We start from the raw sequence: 27,755 nt of genomic DNA on the forward strand, positions 1-27,755 counted from the left end.
ACAGGATGAATCGACTCTAATTGCTACTAATAGTAAAGGTAAGGGTCATCTCCAGTGTCATGCGTGATGACGTCACCAGCTGATCGGCTATCACATGAGTCGGCAACTAATTGGAACGGCGATTTCACTCGACTACGTCGATTAGTGCTTACAAACACGGTTCTTTACGAAGCTGAAGGTGGTTCTTCCATGGCGACCTTTTTATTTTGCAGATTAGATTCACATGAAGTGGACAAAGACACTGAGTAAACACACACACACACACACACACACACACACAGAGAGAGAAACACACATTCCAGTTGTTAGTTCAGGAGGGTTGTTTGGATAAGCTGAGCCAGACCAGAGCCTGCCAGGGGACTGAGCTTAAGCTGAAGTGAGAGCTACACATCCGCCACCAAGCTTCTCTTCTAAACTCTCTCACACACACACACACACACACACACACCTTGTCCCTCTCATCCGCTGTGGCCTTATACAGGCATGGGAACAGTCTCTCACCTTTCATGGCAGCAGCAGGAGAGAGACACATAGAGAGAGAAAGAGAGAGAGAGCGAGCGAGCAATATGCAGCCCTTTCATCCGGCTCTGCTGTCACGTATAATGCTCCACATACTCAAACCAATCTGCCTTGCAGAAAAGCTGAGAACATAGGAGATAAGGAGAGAACACAGGAGATCTGAAAAGAGAGAAAAAAAAAAGCCGCCTCGCCGCCTCGTGCCTCGCCGCCTTCCCTGTTTGCTGACTCCTTCTTTCTTTAGCAACACCTGAGCGCTTTGTGGAGACATTTTTAGCCGTAATGGAAACTCGTGTCCCTGTTGTAGCGGGAAACAAACACGCTCCATCTCAGCTAAGAGCAAACCACTAAAGCGACATGTGCCAGGCTGCTCTGTCCTGTAGCCGGATCTTCATCGCTGCTCCTGAGCGCCTCTCGTTCTCTATCTCTCTCTCTGTGTCTCTTCCCCCAGGGACCGCGGCTCAAACGGCTGAGTACAAGTACAGCCACTCATCCATATTAGAACTGACGTACCTTAATGGAGGCAGTCGGAGAAGCCGCAAAACGCTAAACGAATTATGGGGATTACGGCTGGCTTATTGATTCCTGCAGGCAATGAAGTCGGGGGTGCGAGCGGCCGGGACGGGGGGTTCGGCCTGCTCGACTGTCTTGGGCTTTATGGAACGGCGTATGACTGTGTGTATATGTTTATAAACGCATATCAGTCATATCAGAATATTATAACCACCTACCTAATAGTGGGAATAGCCACCATTGACTCGGACGACATTAGCGAGGTTAGTGATTAGAGAGGGTAGCTGCTCCACAGTGTTCCCCTCTGGCATCAGGGGCCTGTGGGGCACCACTGTCATGCCGTTGTCACGTCCATTCTCGGTAGGTTTTCCAAATGCTACCGTCCTTCATCCACTGCAGAGGTGTCAAGTAGCGAAATACAAATACTGGAGCAGGTTTTCATTCCGGCTCGTCATCAATAAAATAAAAACCCTCTCCAGATAAATCTCTCCATTCGAAAAAAGTGTGAGTCTGATCGTGGTTGGATGAAAAGTATAAACAGACACCATTCTGACTCCCTATTGGTTTATAAGTGATCCATCACACCTGCACACGTCCCGTCCCTCTCCAGCGAGCTCACAGCAGACGTCTGTAGTCTAGTATGAAGACTGTGTCCGTGGCAGAGACTCAAGAGACCTACAGTGAAACGTCCCGACTGAGCCCCACATTTACACTCCAATAAAGCTTATTGATCACACACCTCTGAAGTCTGACTTTCTGCAGCTTTACAGAACTTCTAGACAACGACTCCTCATATTTTCCTCCATGAAGCTCATGTTGATGCTCAGTAGAGCACAGAGATGCTCCTTTAATAGAGCTGATATTACTGAAATGCTTCATTTTCAATGGGCAGATCTGCAGCTGAAACAGGAGCCTAGTGCAGCCCAACATTTTTAACATCAACATTTTAATAGATCATTCTCCTCATTATGACTTTTAGAGAAATGGGGTTTTGGGGAGGGGGGGGGGTTGTGCACTATAGACCCCTGTGGCGCGGCCTAAGCTTTCGGCCTTTGTTTTCCTTCCATAACTTTTACTTTTCTACTTGAAGTGGTTCTGACACCAGTACTTTTACACTTTTACTGGAGTAAAAAGCTTCAGTTGATACTTCAGCTTCTATAGAAGTCTTTTAAACCCTCGTATCTCCACTCACTTCTACTTGAGTGATGAATGTGAAGACTTTTCACACCTTTGATCCTTTGATAAGCGAGCACACCGGTCAGTTGTAGCAGAGTGCAGAATGACCGTCATGGTCAAAAAGGATGTGATTTGATCAATGTCAAAAAGGGAATGACAATAGGGTACCGGGCGAAGGGTGTAGCATCTCAGAAACCGTGCGATGTTCTAGAGCTGCCGTAGTGAAGGCTAACTGCCCCACAGGTGGTATAGAGCAACTGGCGCACCATTGGCACACCTCTTAACCCTCTAATGAACACCACCCATCCAATCTTCCCCCATTTTTCCCAGTTCGGACTGCCAATTTGTACCAAACCCCCCTCATCGCAAACGATGCCCCTGACACTAGGGATTCGAACCAGCGACCCGGCTCTCTAATCACAGGGACAGCGTCTTAGTCTGCTGGACCCAGTACTGTTTTTAGCTATGCAACATTAAATAATATATATAATTATAAAGATTAATAATAAAGACATAATAAATTATATTATAAAATTATAAAGATAATAAATATATATATATAAAGATTAAATAAATATATATAATTTCCCACCTAACTCCTAGAACTATGACACTAACGTAGCTACCAAACACAGGAAGTCGTCCATTTCTGGCCAAAGTAGCTCTTTAACTGTGTGGCGAGTACTGAAAAATCTCACAACTGCAGATAACGGAGCAGGTGGGCAGTCAGAGGCCACGCAGGGAAACATGCAGAAGAGTATGTGGGCATTACACAGCCTTTCTGACTGGAGGCACTGGTTTGAGCTTGCGGTGTCCTGGGGCCAGTGACTAATTTTTTCCCCCACAGTCGGTGCTGCAGCGCTCAGCGTGTGTGTGCGGAGGTGCAGGAGTTTGTGTGTGTCACGAAGGCCCATTAAGGACATGAAGGGTGTGTTAAACATTCCCAGGCAAGAACATCACCAATGACTCGATCAGAGGGCCCAGTGTTTTGCTGGGCTTAAGGGAAACGTAGCCATCCTGGACGTCCATCCAAAAGCCAAGCTTCAGGAGAGCTACAGTGACTAGTGCTGTTCCTCCAATGCGGCAGAAGAGACACATGGACACCAGAACGACCATCTGGTCACCCTGAGCAGTGACAACAACCTTCAACCCAACGCCTAGATGCATATTTAGTGCTTCAGAATAGCCAGTATTAGCTCTGGTCCACAATCAGCCAAAGCTGAACCCTTATTTAAACATCTCAGCACAGCTAATATAGCAAGTGTTTCTCCAAATTCAGCACGAAACACCACTTTTAATGACGACTGCAGTCTCAGAATTATTCAGCCCCTTCATGACACGCATATTTAGTACTAGTAGAGAACCCTTCTGCGATTCTGACCCGCTGCAAATGTGATGCTCAGCCAGACTCAAGCTTCTGGCAGTGGCGTTCCTAAAGGAATCTTAGCCCGTTCCTCATGAGCAGTGGCCTCCAGGTCAATCATATTCTTGGGTTTGCTGTTGCATCCACCTCTTAAAAGTCCCACCAAAGACTTTTAATAGGGGCAACAGTTAGGGGACGGTGACTGCCACTTCAGAATCTTCCAGGACTTCTTCTGAAACCAAGCCTTGGTGGACTTTAAGGTATGCTTGGAAGAATTGTCCAGGTCGATGGTCCAATGGCGTTGTGGTTAGTACTCATTTACCGCATTAACTTGCTAATAGCATACGCATGTTAGAGGCAAAGGAGTTAGCAGGCAAGTGAGTTAGCAAGTTCCCTCACAGTTAGCTTCTCTATCAGTCAGTCGAACTAAACAATCTGCTCTCATATCTTTCATTTAAATTAATTTTATTTAATTTCTTAGCTCATAAAGCTGTTCATGCTTAGTGTTTCTATGCTGCCAAGAATCGACATTAAATAGATCAGGCTAAAACTCACTGCGTTCTTCTAAGGATCTTTAATTTTGTACTTGTAAAAGCTAAATGCTCTAAAAACCTGAAAAAGGAAACATTAACACCTTAGCGTTTAAAATGTGCTTATATGAATATGTCCATATTAATGCTGCAGGAATTTCACCAGTACATAATGCGAAGGATCGATCAGCTATGTATTTTATATGTATTATTTTCAGCCAATCATTAAACAGGTAGCAGTGGTAGGAGAGTGTGCCGCTGGTCTGTTATGGGTGGTGGTGGGTGGGAGGCCTGATGGTCAGATTGGTAGGTGGCAGCTGGTTTGACGCAGGTGGAGGAGACCTCAGCGGGCAATCTTCCAGCAGGTCGGGCTGGGTGGCCATTTACTCGAAGAAGGTAAAGAGACAGAGTTAGTTCTGAAAGGATTTTATGGAGAGCAGAGAATGTTAAGCAGTATCAGAGTGTTTCGGACGACTCCAGCAGGTCTGACTATTACAGCCTAATTAAAAGGAGAGAGCCAGAAGGTAACACAGACACGGGAGCACCCTGAAATGCTAGCGTCCATCTGCTCCACCGTCCACAAACCTGAGTGATCGCGTGTAAGCAGTGAGACGACAGCTCCAGCATCTCAGTGTACTACAATTTCCTGCATCCGCAAACCCCTGGACCTGCAACCTTTATCTAAGGGGAAACATTAATTACCTAAAGCTAAACTAAACAGATGAGTTTTCTGACTAGATTGAAAGATTGAGACTGTGTCTGAGTCCCGAACATTATCTGGAAGGTTATTCCACAGTTGGGGGGCTTTATAAGAAAAGGCTCTTCCCCTTGCTGAGGTTTTCAGAATTTTGGGAACGAGTAAGAGTACTACATTACGCTGCGATGGATTGTATGGAATTATAAAGGCTACGTAATTCAATAACACCCACATTCGCTGTACGTTCTGTATTGAACAGGTTTAAGTGATGTTTAGTTGTCAAGCAATGAAAAGATTGTAGCAAAAGGATGTTCTTCCCTGCACACACAGCAGGAAATCTACTACCTACTCCACTTCTGAACGTAGGAGCGCTGGAATAACAGCATTTCTAACCTAATTTTAATGACGATGCAACAAATAATTCAAATGAAACAACAGGCTTTTGTCATCACAGCTGATCACTGCAGTAAGTTGGGGTTGATTTGGTGTAAGACAGGCTCTGGCAATATAACCTGAAGTAAATTGCTCCTTCTGTACGAGCCTTTGGGTTTTTCCGTGCACTGAAGCCTGCGGTGTACTCTCGGGTGCATCGCACTGGGAAAATAATGCATGTAGCCATCAGTCAGCTGAGCCTAAAGGGAGACCAGCTGCCTTCTCCAGGATTCAAAACCATCCATCTCCTCAGCTGAAGACCTGGTGTAGAGAGTGACAGCGAGAGGGAGACTCTCCCTCGCTATAGCACTGGTAGAGAGAGTGATGTAAAGACTGCCTCTCTCCTCTTTCCCTCGACAGGCCTGTAAAAGAGTCTGCGCCTGTGTTTCTCCAGCTCTGCTTTCTATCTGTCTGTTCTTCTCTCTCGAAGCGTCCTCGGCACTATAAGCACACTAAGGAGTCCACATAGCTAATCCTAGATTTGGGCACTTGGGCTGTCACGATACACAAAACTCCAAATTTGATATGGTACAATATAAGGGTCTCAATATAGCCGAGACCCTCAGTATAGTGCTTTTTTCGATACAGCTTCTATAAGCTGCAAAACAATCCCTCATTTAAGCATAGGTGCATGCATAATATAAGCCCCTCCCCTTCCCTGCCTACTTTAGTTGGATAGGCTACACTCAGACACCCCATAAGATATATATGTATATATATATATATATATATATATATATATATATATATATATATATATATATATATGTGTGTGTGTGTGTGTGTATGTATTATATATACATATATATACATATATATATGCATATATAACATTAGAGGCCACTCGTAGACATTGGGGGGCAGTTCTAAGTTCTAACATATATATATATATATATATATGTTTTGAAATTATCATATATAATGATCACTATATGTATATGTACAGTATATATATGATTATATACTATCATATATAATCAGAAACAGTACACTATTACAGGAAATGAGCTTTTACTCAAATTTCACCACCTTACATGTAGTCAAGACAAGATGTTTGGTGTCTAAACTTCTTCTGCTTCTGTAGTTTAGCACACAAGCTACCAGGCTAATCTTTATAAATTAAGTTTATGTTACAAGCCACAAGTTTGTCCAGTCCCTGTAGAGAAGTACTGCCAATAGAATAGGACTCTCTGGAGCAGATAAACATGAACCTATTGGCATCATGGGCTTGGCTATTGCCAGGTATGGGCTTAAGGGGTACAAAGGCCCTCAGCATTGAGCTGGGAGCAGTGGAAGAACTGTGGAATGATGACGATGCTCAATCCAATACGTTTGTTTTGGGATGAGTTGGGGAGGTGGGGTTGAGGTGCAATCAAATCCTCATAGCAATGCTCCTCCAAAATCTAGTGGAAAGTCGTCATCCCTGGACAGTAGAGACAGCTACTTCAACAAAAGCAGGATCAACTCCTTTTAATACCCTTAATTTCAGAAGAAACTGTAAATGAGCAGGTGTCCCAATATTTTTGTCCAGATCACTCTGGAGAAGACCCGACCCAGGCGTTCTTTCAGGCTGACTATAAGGAGTTAAGGTGGTATGCTGGGCTGGTGTCGCTCCACCGAAAGAATTCCCTCTGCACTGTCCCTCTACTTACCACCCCTCTTTATCACTCGCCCTCCACATTCCTGCCTCACACTCTTCCCCTTCCCTCGCCCTCCTGTTAGCTGATGCACACTGAAGAGCTCCTCTGAGAGCTTTAGATAAAAAGGCACTGAGTGTCTGCTGATGCCCTGACCTCCCCATCACCGTGAGGGCCGCTATCACTGACAGGCCTTCATCCACAGCTCCGCTCTCGCCGTTGGTCTGCTGACCAATGGCTCTTACTGCCTCTGTAAATACAGCACTGCCTCACCCTGCATGGCTCCCATGACATATAGATAGGGTTCGAGTGGCGACGGGCGATAGGGTATGACGGGCCCTGGGTGATCAAAAATAACAATAATGATCAAAAACATGCTTTTGCTATTAATAATATTTGATAGACATACACTCCAATAAGAATCCTGTTGTTTTAGGGATGAATGAGACGGAATTCAACAGTTTTACGCTCCTTTATCTGATTTTTCCCCATTTTCTCATCAATTTGGACCGCCAATCACCCAACCCATATGTAATATAAGCCCCCCCACTTCATTGCACCCGAGCACAGTCAAGCCACTCAGTTTTCGTCTACGCTGCAAACTGTTGATGCTGCAAACCAAATGCGCCTGAAGGGAAGTGCCGTATACCTGAAGCGATGTGGGGGAGAGCGCCATCTACCCACCCTGGAGAGAGCAAGGCCAATTGTCTCTGAACATGGTGGACCACCCAGGGCCCCTCATTAGTTTTTATTAGTCATCTATTTGCAAGGTTATAACATACATTCTGTAAGGCAGGGAAGCAGTTAATGCTATTATGATGATGATGATGATGATGCTGATTATTATTATTATTATTATTATTAATAAGTTCACACATTTTTAGAACCATAATTTGCTTCGATTCAATGCAACAGTGTCTCGATTTGATAATTTTTTTTATACAGCAAAAATAAATGTTTGGAAATAAGCAGGACTGGTTACATCAGTGGTTCTAAATCCGGTCCTCATGGACCCCTTTGGTGGTCCAATTTGTTTTCCTTCATCCTTATAAACTGCAGGGGGTCTACCGGAGCAAAAACCCGGACTGTCCAAATCCCTGAGGATCGGTTTTACTTCTGTTTATGAGAGAGCGTCACATGATTAGACACAAAAGCTATGCTAACACGCCACAAGCTAACATGCTAGTCATGATGCAGTGATTCATTAGAGCATGCACTATTAGGGCATACACACCAGTGCTGGACGATATGACCTCAAATCAGTATCGCGATTCATTTCACATTTTCACTCTCCAGCCAGAACCAGAACCGAAGTCCTGGAATCACTGAAGAAAAGTAGCAGGATAGCCGTATCGAGCGATGCTTGGAAATCCATCACCACAGAACGGAACAGCTGCTAAACGAATGCTTGTATGCCCACACGCTAGACCTGGCCTCTCAGCGAGTGCTAGGGGTGGCCACTGTGTCGAGGCTACTAAGGTTAGGGTTAGGCATATCATTACGTAGGGCTGGGCGATATGGTAAAAATACTATATCACGACATTTAAAGACCTTTTGTTGCGATAGATGATATTTATCACGACTAAAAGCATCAGTAGTGACAGATTCTTATAATCTACTATTCAGATACTCAACAGCTGCTAAACTACATCTAATTAACCCAGTCGAATTACACGGTTAGTAATGAAACCTGCAGCTGATCAGTGTTTATTAAGCACTTACAGTCTCCTCTATATGCTTAGAGAAGCATATTGTTATCACAATACGATAAAATATCGTCATATTGCCCAGCCCCATCACTTATATTCACGTAAATGAATTACGTACGGATCAGTACGAATACTATTATATAAACACAAGTATCGGTCCTAAAGATATGGAAAAACCTACTGCCCTGAAATCTGATCTGGCCCATATCACCTTGGACCTTGGTTAGCAAGTATTGGCAAGCACTTTAATCAGGTGCTGCTCACAACCCATGCTGGCATGCTAACGGCTATCGCTCATCACCACAGCTGGAGGGGCTCTCCCAAACCTGTCCCTGAAGGAGGCCAGCACTGCGTAGGCCCCGGTGACCTCCAACACAGGGCTTGCCGAGGCTGCGTGGCTAAAAAAGGGTCAGAAACCTTTTTATTTTTTTTTTGTCCAGTAAGGTGGACATCACAGCCAATCGCCTCCATCTCTGCTCCATCAGGTCCTGTAATGAGGCTGAGAGGTCAGCGGACGAGGCTTTAGCTCTGATTAATCTCACTGAGGGTTTGAGATGGGACTTGTGCCACTTTAATTACCCAAGCTAGCGCGCCAGCCCAGCAATTACTGAGAAAAAAAAATAAAAAAGCCTCAATCTTTCCGAATCAGCAATCAACCAGCGGCTCCGTTCAGCAGCGTCCGAGGTGAGCGTGTTTATAGAGGTGGACATCAGCAGCCTCTGAGAGTGAGCGCCGTTTAATTGCCTTTTTTCTCTCAAACCCATTCTTTTAAAATGAGCAAGTGGTGAACAGGGTAGAGAGAGAGAGAGAGAGAGAGAGAGAGAGAGAGAGAGAGAGAGGTATAATGCTGCTCGAGCTGGCAGACACAGAATATCGCAGCCCGCTGGGAGGTGGACAGGCATACCTAAAATACAGTACCAGTAATAGCACTCATTTGTAAAGGGAGCACTGGCTGTTAAGTGCTGTTACATGGTAGAAATGATCTATACTATTAAAATATGTTGTTTATACACTCTAATACACTCTTAGCAAGGATCTAAGGTTCTATATAGCACTGAAAAAGGATGAGCGTGGAGCCCTTTTAGTGCTATACAGAACTGTTTAGAGAAAGGAGGTCATCTACAATGTAATTTCCTACACTGTATTAGAAGCAGGGCTGGGCGATATGGTAAAAAAGGTTATATCATGATATTTAGACATTTTTACAATTCACAATTTATAATTTTCATTATCATATTTGTTTTTTATCATACAGACAAAATGAAAAAAAAAACAGTAGCTGCAGATATAAAAAAAATAAATAAGAAAAAACCCTGTCCAAATATTTTTTTTGGTTTTTCTGCTCCATCCAATTAATCAGCACCAATTACACTGTAATGCAAGGTGCAGATGGTCAGTGTTCTGCTGAAGTTCTACTGATGATATCCGTGATATACTTACAGAAGCATGCTGTGATTTTGCGTTAATTTGAAGAACCATTTAACATGGAAAAAAATGAATATCTGTGAGATATGGACAAAAGTATTGGGACACACCTTCTAATCACTGAGTTCAGGTGTTTGATTCAGTCCCATTGCCATCACAGGTGTATAAAACCAAGCCCCTAGTCCTGCAGTCGGCCTTTCTTACACACATCAGTGAAAGAACGGGAGGTTCTAAAGATCTCACTGAACTCCAGCGTGGTTCTGTATGTAATAGGAGACACCGCTGCACCAACAACAACAAGTCAGCTGGTGAAAGTCAGTAGATCTTCCTCCATCAGCTGTGAGTGGTGTTATTATTGAACAGTGGAAGAGTTTAGGAGGAACAGCTCACAGAGAGCAGCTCAGTGTCCACCGAGTGTCTGTCAGACCACGTAAAGTTACAGAGCGGGGTCAGGGCCGAGTGCTGAGCTCAGAGCAGAGTGCAGAAAAGCCTCCAACTGACTCAGTAACTGCAGCAGAGCTCCAGACCTGCTGCTGCTGGTAGAGCTGCAAAGGAGGGACCAATGCAGGTGCAATGTATAGGCGTCCCAATACTTTTGTCCATATGGTGCATGTTGTCCTGTGGAAGAAGTATTGTACCTTGTGGCTTAAAAGTGGGCTTGCCTCATCCAGGCAAGTGGTTTTCACCCCTGCAATCGTGAAAGTTGGCCATAAAGCTTTTTTGAGACGAGTATAGTTGAGATAGACAGAGGGTGAGAGACAGAAAGAGAGAGCGAGCTGGCATCTTGCTGACTGCACCGCTAAGGCAACGAGGCAACGAAGGCCTCGCTGTGCCAAGGAGAAAACACGACGAGCCCTGCCAAGCTTTTTCACATCTGTGAGTGAGCACACAACCACCCCCCCCTCGCACCCCTCGTCCCGACCTCGCAGGAACAAACATCTGGTGCTCAAACCGCGCACTGAAACCCGATCCCTCGACCGGTCCGCCTGGCCGACCTCGGGCTATACGATTGGCTGGGAGTCGCGGGACGCCCCGACGCCCTGATCCTGCCAATAACACTCGGCGGTCCTGCGGGGGCCCTTTGGGCAGGGCTTGTTTTCGCTCGAAATGTTGCATGCCTGGAGCAATCACATTTAGCAGGGCAACGGAGAAGCACAACCCACTTTCAGTGGACACACTTCACTCGGTTTAATCAAACCCCGCCCATATCCAGACCGCTCAGTTTACAACGCTCAGGCTTTCCCTTCTTTAAACCTCACTAGTGTTCATTAGAAAGGTCCAGACACACGTCCTGAGATGAAGGAGCATGAAGCTTATACGGGCAGAAACGTCTGGGCTTGTCAGTGCAATGAAACCTGGGGTAACGGTCTAATATCCTCTCGCCTCCGTAATCTTTTGTGGTCAGGTGGTCTGTCTCATGCTTATAAAGTCTGAAGAGCTTGACCATGATGACGCTAGCCGGGGTTCACACTGTACTGGTAAACAGCACTGCGCACTGATAAGAACCTGGTGATAAGATATGCATCACAATCATAAAGTTACCATTCAATATAATGTGATTTTTAAAAATCTAATTTTAGTAAAAATAGCCATTTTTTAGCAATATTTGTATTTTAGCAAATTGGCAATAAAGATTCACTGGATCTGATCAGTTGGATCGTGACTTTTGGTTAAATCTTACAAAAAAATACTGTACAGCACTAAAATTTGGGATCCTTAAGACTAGGGATGCACCGATCCGATATTAGGATCAGGTATCGGTCCCGTTATTAACAAAATTAGCTGGTTCGGGTATCTGATAATTAGGCCGATCCATGGAACCGGTCCTTTCACTTTAATTTGGCAATGAAGTAAAGTATATAAAAAAAAGAAGTCCAACTCTGACACCTAGTGGTCAGGTTCAAACACAACACTAAATGAACCACTGTTCATTTAATCATTACTGTGTTTGTTAGAATTTAAACAGTACTGAAGATCATAATATCGCGATACTTCGATACATCGATATTTTCAGACATCCCAGCTGTTAATGGGCTGGATTGATTAAACCTGTGTTTTTTTCCCAGCATTTTCTGCTGACATCGATGAACATCCACACTTCTGCTGCAGCCGGATGGGAGTAATGTTTGTTAATGTTAAAGAACACTAGGTGGCGCTCTGAACACTGTGGTTTAAAATAAAGACTCGGAACTGGACTGAGATTAAAATAGCCCATACCCGATCCGTTAAACTGGATCGGATCAGTTGGATCATTGACTTTTAGTTCAATCTTAAAAAAAAATACTGTACAGCACTAAAATTAGTGATCCTTAGGACTAGGGATGCACCGATCCGATATTAGGATCGGGTAGCGATCTCGATATTAACAAAATTAGCTGGACTGGGTATCGGATAATTAGGTCGATCCATGGAACCGATCCTTTCACTTGAAGTTGTTGGTGTGAGACTGACCTGTGAATTTCCCCACTGCGGGACTAATAAAGGACTATCTTATCTTACCTAAATGTGCAAATAAATAAATGACAAATTCAATCCTGATGCCTTAGGCCTGTCCCACATAGTGAGGTATACGATTTATTAATTCAGCAATGGTATCGGACTGGTATCGATATCGGAACTGGAAAAGCCGGATCGGTGCATCCCTACTTAGAACTTTAGGTCCACTTTCACGAAGCTCCAGCTAACAGTACTCCCCTGTACATGGGCTTCCCCCCACATTCTGCAGATGCTTCATTTGCAGTTTTGCTGTGATTAGAGAATTAGCTGTGATGTTGATGAATTGCACAAGAGGTGTCATAATAATTTGCCTCAACACATTCGCTCTTCCACACAAACTGCTTCCGTCAGCCGCAAGCTCATCACACTGGCTCAGTGCCTCAAATTAATGCCATCATAACAAAGAATGCAGTTTATCCCAGGAAAAAAAGTCAGTTCACGAGAGTGTCGAGTGTATCGTGTGTCGACAGATGTCGACTATATGTCTAAATGTTTGTGGACACCCCTTCTAATGAATGCATTCAGCTCCTTTTGCTGACACACACAGCTTGTCTAGTCCCTGTAGAGAAGGATTGCCATTAGAATAGGACTCTCTGGGGAGCTCTGAGTAGCTTAGCGGTTTAGCGCACTGCCATTATCCCAAGCCATGCCGCTTGACCATCAGCAGCTGGAGTCAGAGAGAGCACAACTGGCCGTGCTCTCTAATTGGCTGCCTGGCGTTGCTGGGAAGCTATGAACGGGTGGGTTAATCGGCAGGACCAATTTGAAAAAGGGAAGAAAGGGGAACAATCCTACTGATTTTAAAATGAAAATAATTAATTAATTAATTAATTAATGGAGTAATTAAAGAACAGGACTCTTTATCTGGAGCAGATAATCATGAACCTACCGGCACCCTGCTGCCTAATGCCAGGCGTAGGCTAGAGGGGTGTAAAGCCCCCCAGCATTGAGCTGTGGAGCAGTGGAAGAGCTGTGTTCTCTGGAATGACGGATGGTGGAGCTCCATCCAATAGTGCTGGGGGAGTTGGGGATGAGGTGAGGAGGTGATCATCCAGCATCCTGGATCCTGCTCTTGTCGCAGAATGCAATCAAATCCTCACAACAATTTCAAACAGGTTTCAGTCCTATGAGGATAGTCTGACACTGCTTACACAAAAACTGAGCTGCATTTGAGCCCCCCTCTCCGCGCTGCACCCCTCTCTGCCCCTGAAAGCAGTTGGGTGTGTGGTAGCCCTCAGGGTCTCGAGAAGCAGGAGATCTGGGAGTGTAATTAATGCTGTTCAGCTCCTCTCTGAGTTTCCCTGTTTTAATCTTCCTGATCTCCATCCACTGTATCATTTCCCCATCAGCCGCCTCCATTATGATCCCCGCTCGCCTGCTCCCTCCGACTGACGGCTGCCCCTGCTCTACAGCTCTCGTCACATCACCATGCTGCCCCTCTCCCTCTCTCTCTCTCTCTCTCTCCCTCTCTCTCTCTCATAATCTATCTCTCTCTCTCTCTCTCTCTCAGGCTGCCTCTCTCTACCTCTCTCTCCGACTGCCTCTCTCTCTCTCATGCTGCCTTTCTCTCTCTCTCTCTCTCTCTCTCTCTCTCTCTCAGGCTGCCTCTCTATATCTCTCCCTCTCTCCCCAGCCGCCTCTCTCTCTCTCCATCTCTCTCTTTTCCTTTCTCTCTCTCTCCCTCCCTGTCACTCTCTGGCTGCCTCTCTCTCTCTCATGCTGCCTCTCTCTCTCTCTCTCTCAGGCTGCCTCTCTCTCTCTCTCTCTCTCTCTCCCATGCTGCCTCTCTCTTTCTCTTTCTCTCTCTCTCCCTTTCTCAGGCTGCCTCTCTCTCTCCCTTTCTCAGGCTGCCTCTCTCTCCCTCTCTCTCTCTCTCTCTCATGCTGCCTCCCTCTCTCTCCCTCAAGCTGCCTCTCTTTTCCTATCTCTCTCTCTCTCTCTCAAGCTGCCTCTCTTTTCCTATCTCTCTCTCTCTCTCAAGCTGCCTCTCTTTTCCTATCTCTCTCTCTCTCTCCCTCTCTCTCCCTCTCTCTCTCTCTCGTAAATGGGGCCGGAGCAAATAGGATCAGATTGATTGGGAGGCAGGTGAGGAGCTCAGGTGTGCTCGTTCAGGCCGGATTACAGCTGTTTAAGGTGTGTTTAGCGGCGGGGAGATGGGGAGGAGGTGGCCGCGCCGCTCCAGACACAATCTTCCAGCGCCCGAGGGGGAAGCAGCTTGTGGCGTAAATGGAGGCATTACTGTTAGCCGTTTACACGGAGCAATGAGGGTTACATTCGGCGTAGCCTCCAAAGACTGATGGAGCGAGCAGAAGAGAGAAAGAGCCTACGTGAACACACCAGCCTCCCGAAGAGCCCTGCAGAGCACGGGTCCATAAGAATTATTCCATTTAAGCTCAAATCCTCCTTTTTAGACCTTTTTTTAAAACTGATTTTTACAAGTTCATAACAGTCAGATCTTCCAGGCAGGTATGAGTGGATACTGGGATGCTGTTGGCATGCGGGACACAGCTGGACTGTACTCAGACTCTGGGGAGAGTCCAGAGCTGCTAATATGTCTCAAGTTTCATTTTACCTGGGATTTTCCCTTCTTTTTTCCCCACAGAGGTTTGAGGGAGGCCGACTAGCACGGATTATGTCCCGAAGCCTTTAATACAGTGGTCTACTAATCACCAACTAGCCCAATTCACAAGAGCCAAGTCATTAAAAAAATTACCACCCTGTTACTGCAGCCGGTTTCTAAACACACACAACTTCTGACCTGACATTTCACTGTCAGGATGTACCAGCTGACAGCATGGCACAGCGGGTAAAGGCTAATTAACCAGAGGACTAGAGTCAATAGCTGAAGGAAGTAATTTCTTTACCACTGTCCACATCATCACGCTCGGGTTTCGGGTAGCCTGTAGCAAATAGCACCGCTTTTTCCCTCGGCCCATTAAGCTAAATCCATAATCTGTTCAAAAAAACTCAGGTAATTGTCCTGATTTTAGAGGAAGTGAACAGCTCAGTTGTTTTTTGCAGCCTAAAGTTGATGAGTGATCAAAAATCCTGCTGTTACTTTGCTTAAACCCTAAAAAGCCTACAGCCCGCCGGCGGGACTACAGTGTTCCTAAAAACATCTATTACCAGAGAATCGCCCCACCAGCTTATACAAAAGTCCCTGGAGTTACTAAATAATACACCTTAGTGTTAAATACTGAGGTTCTGTTCACTGCATTTAATGCAGACTTTGTATTGTTTAAGGCTACAGCTAAAATAAATGGACAAAAGTATTGGGACACCCACTCATTCGCTGTTTTTTCTGAAATCAAGAGTATTTAAAAAAAAAAGAGTATCCTGCTTTTGTTGGAGTAACTGTCTCTACTGTAAAGGGGAGAAGGCTTTCTACTAGATTTTGGAGGAGCATTGCTGTGAGGATTTGATTGCGATAAGAGTGTGAGTGAGGTCAGGATGTTGGATGATGATGATGATCACCACCTCACCTCATTCTAAAAGCACTGGATGGAGCAGCATCCATCATTCTCAACGGCCGAATGCTGCACCGCCTTCGGAAAATGATATTCAACATGAAGACTAATATAGCAAAACTATAAAAACATAAAAGTCAGCGAGTACAACAGCGCCATCTATAGCCACTGGTTTGAAATTATACTAAAAAAGGGACTACAGCTAAAAATAGGAGTCATTGCCTTGAATTACCGTCTGTTCTCTGGTCAAGGATGCTGAAATCAGTGGGCATATTTCGTACATATTGTAAGAATTTTAATTTTACGTTAATGCTAACTATGCTAACCATGCTGAGATTGTTCAAATTGACAAGAACAACTTTATCATTAAAAAAATATTAATTTATTTAGTTTTATTTTATTTAAAAGCAAAAGAAAGGCAATAAAAATGTATCTGGAATTTCAGCTGTGAAGAATTTTTTATATTTTCATAATTTTAAGGCTAGTGTTTCACGCTTAGATTAATTATTTCTGAAGCGCCAAAATTACTAAATAAATAAATAAATAAGCATGTAAATTCTTTTGCGCCTGTTAGCAAGGAAACAAATGGCAGCGTAATGAACGAAGCCCTAGGGCAGCCCTCCTTGGCACTAATTGAGCACTTTAAGGACTCAAACTCCCAGCCACCCCTGATTAATGTACCTGCGTCCGTTTGGGAGGAGGAGGATCTGAGGAAATGGGAATTAGCCAAGAGGAGCTAATAGAAAAAAGGGGGGGTCACCCAGTCTGTAAGGGGTCAAATTAGCATTCCTGCTAATCGCACCAAACAGGGCCCTCTCCCAGGCTCGGTCGCTAAAGGCTGCTAAATAGCTGTTCATTAATGAGCCTCGAGTCACAAAGTGTGCGTTTCTGTCTGCTGGTCAGTTCTCCCAGAGGGGTCAAGACTGGCAGCTGCCCTGAGAAACGAGCGATACGATCACTTTCCCAACGAGGGCTGGCTAGGCCTTATCACTGCCTCACAGACCGCTGGGCTGTAGAGCATTAATGGAGGCTCCCTCACATTCTCGGGTCATTTATTCATATATTTATTTATTATTTCTCTTTTTTTAAAAGAATAACATCAATTGGTTCTGTTTAGCATTTTTCAACAACCCAAAATAGCACAAATAATTAAAAACTCATATGACAAAAGTATTGGGACACCTGCTCATTTACTTTTTCTACTAGATTATGGAGGAGCATTGCTGTGAGGATTTGATTGTATTCAGCAACAAAAGCAATAGTGAGGTCAGAATGTTCCCATCCAAAGTACCGGATGGAGCACCAACCATCATTCCAGAGATCACAGTTCTTCCACTGCTCCACAGCTCAATGCTGGGGGGCTTTATAGTTCTGTAGCCCACGCCTGGCATTAGACAGCATGTCTATGCATGTTTATTCATCTGCTCCTGCAGGGAGTCCTGTTCTATTGGCTATTGACAAACTGTTTGTGTTGTGTCAGCAATGGGTGCAACTTAAAGTAGCTGAACGCATTCATTAGAAGGGGTGTCCACAAATATTTGGACACATGATTTATGACATTTATGACAGAGTAATGAAAATGTATTATTATTATTTTTCAAAGTAAATTTCTGATTTAATCCCAGCTGCTTCTCGTGTGCTGTAAATGTGCCCACAGTGTTGCGAAGCTGTCTGAGGAACGACAACCCGGCTCACGTCTCGAAGATGGAGAGGCTGAAATATTGTGGCTGATTTGCTTTTTGCGCTCTTTGAGATGATTTTTTTTTTCGTCTCTGCTTTCTCAGATTGAAGTTGGGAGTCAGTCGGAGTTCAGCGTCTTGGGTTTGTTTAGCTGCTCCTGCGATCGGTGTGGAGAGGAGGAGGAGGAGGAGGAGTGAAGCGAGGGATGGAGGGGAAGAAGGAGAGGAAGGGGAAAACCGTAGAGAAAGAGAGAGAGAGAGAGAGAGTGAGAGAGAGAGACGTGGAAGCGGGACTTCAAAAGATTTGTGTTTTTTTTGGTGAAGGGAGAAGATGGGAGAAAGAGGAGAGTGGAGAAGAAGAAGAAGGAGGTGGAGGAGGAGAAGGGGAGGAGGAGAAGGGGAGGTAGACAAAAAAAGAGGAGAAGAAAAAGGAAGGAGGAGAAGGAGGAGAAGGGTGGGAGGAGGGTACAGTAGGGTACCTTCATCATGGCGGGTATCTACAGTGCGCAGAGATCCTGCACTGCAGCTGTTAACACCCCCTCTCTCGCGCAGCGGGGAGCGAGTTTAGGGTGTGTAACAGTTTTACTGTGAGTAAGAGTAGCACTCACGTCTGCTGCAGACCCAAACATGTCGCCCCGATCTAGTGTGGGACTGAAAAGCACTGATATGAGCTGCGCCGTCACATTCCCAACACATTCCCAACATATTCCATATCCGACTTGTAGGACAAACATCAGAAGAATTAATGGGCACATATTCTACATCCTTCTTTTACTCCTGAGCTCCTCCAACACTGTTCACTCGGGTGCTAAGTACCAAAAAACAGCATTAATCAATTTCCACACAACCTCATTTAGATGCCAAGCTGTTTTTGGTACTGTACCTTTAAGACTGCTATATGTAAATAACATCATAACTGTCTTCTGACTGGCTACCCAGTATTAGGCCTGAAACTGAAACAGCAGGTTAACAGCAGGTCACACACTGGACGGACAGTCATTTCCAAATACATTACATGTCCGAATGTTTGTGGACACTCCTTCTAATGAATGCTTTCAACTGCATCTTCACACGTCTAGTCCCTGCAGAGAAGTACTGCAAACAATATAATATATATTATTGGCATATTATTATAATAGGCGTTCTTACTAACGCTCCAGTTGCTTGAATGCAATCAAATTCTCACAGCAATGCTCCTCCGAAGACCTGACAGTAGAGACAAAAGCAGGATACTTTTTTTTTTTTACATACATTGCATAGGGAAGACAGAGCATACAGAGAAAGTGTCCCAATACTTCTGTCATCAAATTCAGTTTTGAATTTGGTATGTCTCGTTTATGCAGTACATTCCAGACGTTTGGAAAAAGGGGGAAACATGGCTTTACAGGCCCTTGGGTTGCAGGTTTGATGAGCATTCCCAGTCTAACCATCAAGCGCCGCCTCAGGACTGAAGCAGTTCTAGGTCTATGAGGCCAGATTTTATAATATATACAGGCACTCCACTGAATCATCTATCTGTGAAGGCCTACAGTCCTCTGGGTCATCATCAACTGTCCATCAGCGATTAGCTGAAGTAACTGACCTGATGATGACGACGACATGATCTTAAAGATGTCTCAGCACTCCTCCAAGGAACATCCTCATCAGGATTAAACCACAGGTCCAGCCCTCTCGATTTTCGACTAATATTAAAGGGCCCATATAGAAGCTGTGGCAGGCCCTGTATGCGAACCCTGTATGCGATCCATACCGTCTACATACGCAAAGCATACCGCTGCTTTTTGAGTGAGTGGTACAGCCAACCAGGGCAGACCTCCCCTCTGTTATAGGGGACAGAATTCCATAAGGTAGTGACCGATTTCCGACATTATGTCCTTATGTGTGTGAGTTCATTGCTGTGCGACAGCAAAATGCATCACATAGAGGGCTGCCAGATTTGTACTGTGGTTTTAAACCAAAATGTGTTTCAGAGTCCAGCAGACTAAGGCACGGCCACTGTGATCAGAGGGTCGCTGGTTCATATCCCGAACCCATAAGCCAGGGCCTCGAGAGAGCACAATCGGCCTTGCATTTACATTTATGGCATTTAGCTGACGTTCTTATCCAGAGCGACTTACAAGCTTACTGGTATTACAGAGGAGGGCCAATGTAGCGTTAGGAGTCTTGCCCAAGGACTCTTATTGGTGTAGCACAGCATAGTCACCCAGACCGGGAATTGAACCCTAGTCTCCCACATGGTGACCCTATGATGTGGCATATCACTGGCAGACTGGTGTTATCTGTTGCGCCACACCAACCACTGCTTTGCTCTCTGTAGGGTGGGTAGATGGCGCTCTCCCGTCACTCACTGGGGTCTGCTAGCCACGTTGGTTGCCTGGTGATGTCGCATCGCCGGCAGTTTGAAAAAGAGGTGTGGCTGTCGGAGGGGGGCGTGTGTTGGTGTCGCCCTCACTAGTGTCAGCAAAGCATTTTTGTAAGTCGTTCTGGATAAGAGCGTCTGCTAAATGCTGTAAATGTAACTGGCTAAATCTAAATTGGGGAGAAAACGGGTAAAAAGCAGAAATAAATAAATAAATAAACAAAAATACATGAAAAAAACATTCAAAACAGCTGATTCAGCATTTTATTAAGAGCAAACCCAACCAACATGTCCACAAATTAACGGCTGAGATCCTTAAAAAGTTTAAATCAATTATACATGAAGAATTTTATGTTTAAATAAATTTTTATAGTTTATCATTTTTTGTGACACAACCCAAATGTTAAAAGGTATGTTTTTAATGCGTTTTTTAATGATAGATCACGTGACCCTATGATGATACCTTCACAAGCAGCACAGCTGTACTGCAGAGCTGCGTTCGCTCTGCCAGGTTATCCAGTACATGGAGGAGTTGAATCTGGAATCTCCCAGAGGACAGCTGTGCTGCTTCCATCGCTTGAGTTTATTCTTATTCATTAAGCTCTCTGATTTCATTGGGTCATGTGATCCACCATTAAAAAACGCATTAAAAAACATAACACAAAAATCAATAAATTATAACAATTTATAATAAAAAATAAAATTTGATTTGTATAATTGATTTAAACATTTTAAAGATATCTGGGCGCTTGTGATCCTTCAAGTCCTGGTAAAGGCCCAAAATGGCCTGGACACCAGTGCAGTCTGGCAACACTGGTCGCATAAGCGGCCTGAACATCGGCCTTCTTCAAACCAAACATCGCGATGGATTATGGGTATTCCAGGTCCGTTTAGTGTCGGACATTGTTTGTAAATGATATTACAGTGCATTGTGGGAAAATCCAGCACTACTACATAGTGCACACTATAGTAAATAGGGCACAGTTTTGGACGCCGAGCAGGATCTGGTCCTAAAGGCACAGTAAGAAAAGTAGCCCAAGGTTGGAAAGTGGTCAGGGTTCTGGCCACAAAACTTCGCTATTGGCAGGAGTCGTCAGGAGAACAGGATGAATAATAAAATATAGACATGGGCTCCTATATACAGACTGTGGCTGATTTCTGCTGTATGAGTGGATCCCGACTGCATTTGTGGATGTGGATTAGAGGACTTATCTCTTATCCTGCTCTGTGACCTTTAGTGTTTAAGCAAACGCTGGATTTTTAAAATAAGGGACATATGCCGCAAAAACCGAAAGATTAGCCGGTAAGCCAATGACGGCCAGTTGGAGAGTTAGAGACGGTGCGAGCGCATGATCCCTCGGGTGATTTGATAAATAGAGAAGGAAGGGAAGACGCTGTTTCATTAAAATACATCTGATTTCATCCGAATACTAACTAAAACAGCCCACAGCCTACAATGCTTTAGCCCAGCGGCCTAAAAAAAACAAACGATGTAGCGGATGAAACACAGAAAGGAATCGGAGGGGAAAGTGAGCTGTTTCTGTTGGCTGTGGGTAACTGATTGTACTCGGGAGATTCTCCTCGCTCCTCCGGCCCGCGAAAGAAGAAGAAATCCACCCTGAATCACCCGATACACCCTGTATCGATTCTCATGCAGGAAGGAAGTCTTTTGAAGTCATCCTCAAGGTGAAGGAAACGCAGCGCAGCCGTGGGATCCAGACAGAGATTTCACTACAGTAAAAGGGTGGGCGGATGAAAGATGATACAAACGTACACTGTGTCCAAATGTTTGTGGACACCCCTTCTAATGAATGCCTTCAGCTACTTTAAGCTGAAACAGCTTGTCTAGTCCCTGTAGAGAGGTACTGCCAATAGAATAATTTATCTGCAGCAGATAAACATGGACCTGGGGGTGTAAAGCCCCCCAGCTTTGAGCTGTGGAGCAGTGGAAGAACTGTGTTCCCTCTTGAGATGAGTTGGGGATGATGAGGTGAGGTGGTGAGCATCCAACATCCAATGTCCAACATCTGCTGAATGCAATCAAATCCTTACAGCAATGCTCTTCCAAAATCTAGAAGAAAGCCTTCCCTGAACTTGCACCATGCTCCTTGATGATTGTTGGTGCTCCTTCCAAGACTTGCGGCAAGCTGGTGACAATTCACTGACCTCAATACTGCTCTCGTTGCGGAATGCAATCAAATCCTCACAGCAATGCTCCTCCGAAATCTAGTGAAAAGCTTTCTTCCCTGGACAGTAGAGACAGTTACTCTAACAAAAGCAGGTTAAATACTTTTTTTAATACCCTTGACACAATGAATGAGTGGTGTCCCGATACTTTTGTCCATTTAGTGTATGCATCTAGTGCAGTGTAGGTGTGGCCGTTCCGCTCTTAAATAACCTCTGAGAGGACATAATAAAATCAGTGCAGAATGGCTGGCTATTGATTTCCAGTATCGGTCAATCAGGTCGACCAGGTCACGAAAACGCCTCGAAGGAAACGGATACAGAGGAGAGAGAGTGAATGAGGAATGGAGGAAAAGAGAAAGAGAGGGAGCGCGAGAGAGGGAGCGCGAGAGTGAGATAAACGGGTATACGGCACAGAAAGAACTGTACAAAATGCATAGTAAGGCCAAAGCCGGCGAAGGTCGAGCGCGCAACACTCGTTCGCTGCTTTATGCATTTAATGAGGTGTAGAAAGGCCAAGGACATCACTGGATGCAGTCGTTCACGGGCACGGAGCTCCGATTCTCCTGAATATTCAGAGCTGAAATGGGATTTCCATTCTATAGAACCAAAATTGTATCAGGGACATTAAATATTCATGAGCTGGAGCATCCCTTCATCACAGATTCCATCACATGTGTACAAGGAGAGTTACAGCTGGCACATGGGCATCGGCGGACATTCCCAGATAGCAGACGGTTCTTTGGACCAAACAAATGTGGCCCTGCTGAGGCACCTTTGGGTCAGGTATGACAATGGCAAGCGTACTGTGGGCCGAGAGCGGCCCACATTCGAAGCCTGTGCAGCCTAACATTGTGAGCTGTTCATGCAACACTGGTATTGTAGCTGTGGCCTGATGAAAGTTTTATAGTATTTAATATCTTCTAATCCAGTCTGACTCTCCTCCCTGACCAATCAGCTCCCAGCTCCTTTACAACACTGCAGTCTGATCACTTCCTGTGTGTGTGTGTGTGTGTGTGTAGTGGTACACACTCTGGACTGGTATCTGTGGTTGTTGTTGGTCTACTGGTGTGTAGTAACTGGTTTATAGTGGGTGACTGTGCTGTGTGTGTGTGTGGGATTTGAGTTTCTATAGCATGTGTGTGTGTGTGTGTGTGTGTGTGTGTGTTAGCATTAGCGTTAGCCTCCACTCGGTTCTGAATGGGTTCTTCAGTGCTGGTTTATAAACAGAGGAAGGCGAGCGAGCGGTTCTCCGGTTCTCCCGCTGGTAAAACAGAGCGTTTCAGTGAGGGTCAGATATTATGGTCTGTTTTCAGGTTCCACTGTAAAATAGCTCCACACTGCTCTGACTGACTCAACTCTTTTATTTACCTTCTGAGAACGTCCGCACTGCTGCTGCAGCCGGCTGGGAGTAATGTGCGTTAACGATGCCTTGAGGACAGCAGGTGGCGCTCTGAACACTGCGGTTAAAACAAATTAAAATAGCCCATACCCGATCCGTTAAAATGTGCCTGGATCGGCTCTGATCCCGATTCACTGGATCAAATCAGGACCTTAGATTTAATACATGAGTCAAGTTACAGCATCAAGGTTCTGTCATTTTGGAGCCTTTCTATTGGTCGGTTCATCATTAAAACTTGGCCACAATGTAAAGGACAACTGCAAGACTCGCAAATATGTCAAAAAGTAAAACACTGTAAAAAGGGAGATACTAGATGTTTGCACATTACTGACGATAATTCCTTTTAGGGGTCCGTAAGTAATTGGTCAGTTCATTTATTTCTTAGCCAGCTGTATGTCTTTGCAGTAGCAATCCAAGCACATTAGAGCCTAAAGAAGGTCCAGAGCTGATTCTGGGTCTCTCTCCCTCTCTCTCGCTCTCTTTTTTGCGCTGTCTCTCTCCCCATTTCCCTCTCAACCCTCGACAAGTCCGGTGGGGGAGATAGATAATCAGGGACACGGTGAGGGCCTGTTTTGTCCAGGGCGGTGGGAGGTGAGTGTGTGTGGACCAGCTGTGTATCCAGTAACCTTGGGCTGGATGAGGGATGGGGACACACTGGCGATAAAGGAGGTGTAAAGGCCCTCAACCCCAACACCTTCCCCACCTAACACACGGGCAGTGTGTGAGTCAGGGAGACCTCAGCCCATCAGTATGTTTAGTGTGCCTTAGAGGACACAGAGAGAGAGAGAGTGGAGGGGGCACTGCAACATAACTGATTCATGGCCATCTTTGGAATTTGTGTGTGTGTGTGTGTGTGTGTGTGTGTGTGTGTGTGTTCGTGTATGTGTGTGTGCGCTTCTGACTGTTATGACTAGTTTTATGATTGCAGAGTGTTGGACTACAGAAATACAATAAATCACTTTAAAAAATGGGAAATAAATAAATAAATAATTTAAAAATAATACTAAATAATGTATTTTTTGGCAGCAGATATGCATATGAAATATACCGGATATTGACAGTGATATCTGTCAGTGTTCAGTATAATAGTAAGCTCTCAATTCTCCAAAAACATTTTCTGAGGCCCCCAAGTCGCTATGATCAGAGGATTGCTGGTTCGAATCCCGGTCATGCTGCTAGCCATCGGCAGCCGAGGCCCAGAGGGAGCACAATTGGCCCTGCTCTCTCCAGGATGGGTAGCTGGAGCTCTGCCCCGACATCGATTCGCTGCGGTGCTGACCGTCACGCGTTGGTTGTATCGGCAGCAAATGAGAGGCTTGACTGTGCACCTGTTGGAGGGGGGCGTGTATTGGTCCGCCCTCCCTAGTATCAGGGGTGCTGTGTGCAATTCGGGCGAAAATGGGTGAAGATCGTAAAGATCATAACAGACTCTGATTTGATCAAGGAGCAAAATAACTTGGTAGGCCACACCCCTCCTGTGTCCTCCATAACTGCACCCGTAGCCTTGACTGTGCACTGTGTGAGACATCCTGTGTCATGCAAACATATGAGTTGCCTGGTAAGCAGGAGTCAGTGAGGAGGTGAAGATCCATCACTTCTGTTAGGTAATTTTACGCTCCATCCCTCCACCGAACGCTCCAATGGGAACGGATGGCGTGTTGCTTCTGACTGCAGGAAAACTGGGTAATGAAATTTCTCATCCAGGATGTCAAAAAGATGTCGTCAACTCAGAGAGTGACTCTAGCTGTACCACACAGATTAATGGAGTGGGCAAACAAACAGTGCAGTTGTTGTGGTTTTGCTAATTTATGCAAAATACAGATATTTACATAATATTAGACCATTTTTATGTAATATTTCGAACAAATCCACAAGTTGGCACATTATACACTGAGGAGAAAAGATCCCATTTAACACAGCATCCAGCATGTCCAATAGCTATGTCAGCTCATTAGCTCATCGGAAGAGACATCCTTCGCCACTCATACCTCTGCTTCTTTAGACTAGCCAAGCAAATTTTTGCATCGAAACAGCATGGACATTGCCTAAAAAGTAAAAACCCAACCATACTGTTTTGGCTAAAGTTACTTTCATTTCTTTTGAGGAATAAAACAATACAGAATAAATCATAATTCACATCCTTAATACTGAACCTGTGGTACTAGATAGGTCCTCCTCCTCTCTAGCACAAATAGTTTTTCAGAATATGGGAACTGTGTGCCACACACAAACACTAGCTGGACAAAAGTATTGGGACACCTGCTCATTCATTGCTCTTCTGAAATCAAGGCTATTAACACAAGTTGATCCTGCTTTTGTTGGAGTAACTGTCTCTACTGTCCAGAGATGTTAGATAATCACCACCCCAAATCTATAACTCATCCCAAAAGGGAACACGGGAGTACATTCCTTCCACCGCTCCACAGCTAAATGCTGCAGGGCTTTATACCCCTCTAGCCCACACCTGGCATTGATCTGTTGATCTGCTGTTGATCTGCTCCAGGGAGTCCTATTCTATTGGCTATACTTCTCTACAGGGAGTAGACAAGCTGTGTTTGTGTGTGCATTTGCACATCTGCATCAGCAATGGGTGCAACTTTTATAACATTTTAAAATGTTAAATTTATGTTTTACTGCACTCATGTTTCTTCTGGTAGAAAACTGGTGAAAAAAATATATTTTTCAATATTGTAATATTTAATATTAGTGAATAATATTTATTTAATTTCATATTTAATAATAACACACATCGCAGTATCATCAACGTTTGAAATATCGTGCAGCCATACTTTCAAGTATAATGTTATATTTTCACCATTTTGCCTTTGGCTTGTGTGTCTGTGTTTTGATGCGTTACATGGTCACTGTGACAGCTCTTGGTCTCAGGCTGACTGTATGTGTGTGTGTGTGTGTGTGTATGTATGTATGTGTGTGTGTGTGTGTGTTTACTGGCAGCCATCCAAAGCTGAGCCTTGACTGACTTTGAACAAGGGTGCCCATTAAGGTCAAACTTCAGTGGACCTCATTTATTTCTGCCCTCCTGTCTAAAACACACACAGGCACAAAGGAATCCCCATAATGAGAATTTTTCCCCCCACCAATCAACTTGCAGTATGGCAGAAAATAGCAGGCTGATATGAATGACCTCTGAAATTACTTGTGATGAACTCCACCCGGTGCTAAAAAAGGAAGGTAAACGAAGCAACGAGGGAGAAGAAAAAAAAATCAATGAGGAACATAATGGAGGCTTTTCAGCCCTATGTACATTAGCTACGGGCTCTGGACACGCTCATGCATTCAAATGATAACGCGGCGCCTGATAAATCAAAACGTCCCCCCACTGGACAGCACAGGTTAACTGCCTTTCTTTTCAGGAATCAATAGTGGGTGGTGATGAAGTGCAGGGACACTCACGGCTGGAGGAGACAGAGGTATGGGATACGACATTAGCATCAACAACCGTCCGTCGTCCACGTTACAACCAGACAGGACCACCAGACCTGATCGGATTCCTCCACAATTAGGAGCCACTACGCTAATGCAGCTCAGATCTCGGACTCTGGAAGTCCAGAGAATTGTGATGCTTCGATCTGAAGAACTGCATTGATCTCGGAATTGATTGAAATCCATTATAATAACGGTCAATAAAAGGGCAACACTTTACTGAAAAGCAGCTACATAAGACTTCTATGACAACTGATGGACCTGCATAGACTCCACTGGCATAGATCATCTTCATCTACAGTGGCTCTTGAGGTGGCTCTATTAGGCAGCGAGTGAACAGTCAGTTCTTGAAGGTGATGAAGGTGTTAAAAGCAGGAGAAATGGGCAAATGTAAGAATCTGAGACACTTTGGGCAAGACCCAGACTGTGATGTTCTAGACGACTGGGTCAGAACATCTCCAAAACATCAGGCAGGCCTTGTGGTGTGCTTTCTACCAAAAGAAAGGTCCAAGAAAGGACAACTAAAGAAAAGAGTACAGGGTCATGGGCACTCCAGTCCTTGGAGGCTTCACCCACCTCACAGCTTACAGGAGCTAACATTAGCTAGTCTTGGTGCCAGATTCCACAGAAGGACGTCTCATGAAGTCCATGCCTCGAATGGTCAGATCTACCGTGGCAGCACAAGGGGGACTTACTCAATATCAGGCAGGTGGTATTAATTTTATG

At 44.7% G+C, this 27,755-nt stretch overlaps 1 protein-coding gene across 1 annotated transcript in view; it reads right to left on the reverse strand.

The window, feature by feature from the left end:
• clmpb (CXADR like membrane protein b) overlaps nt 1–27,755 on the reverse strand; it is a 119,782-nt gene that overhangs the window by 70,242 nt on the left and 21,785 nt on the right. The window lies entirely within an intron of this gene.

Source organism: Salminus brasiliensis, chromosome 13 (assembly GCF_030463535.1).
Source record: "Salminus brasiliensis chromosome 13, fSalBra1.hap2, whole genome shotgun sequence".
Classification (NCBI taxonomy): Eukaryota; Metazoa; Chordata; class Actinopteri; order Characiformes; family Bryconidae; genus Salminus; species Salminus brasiliensis.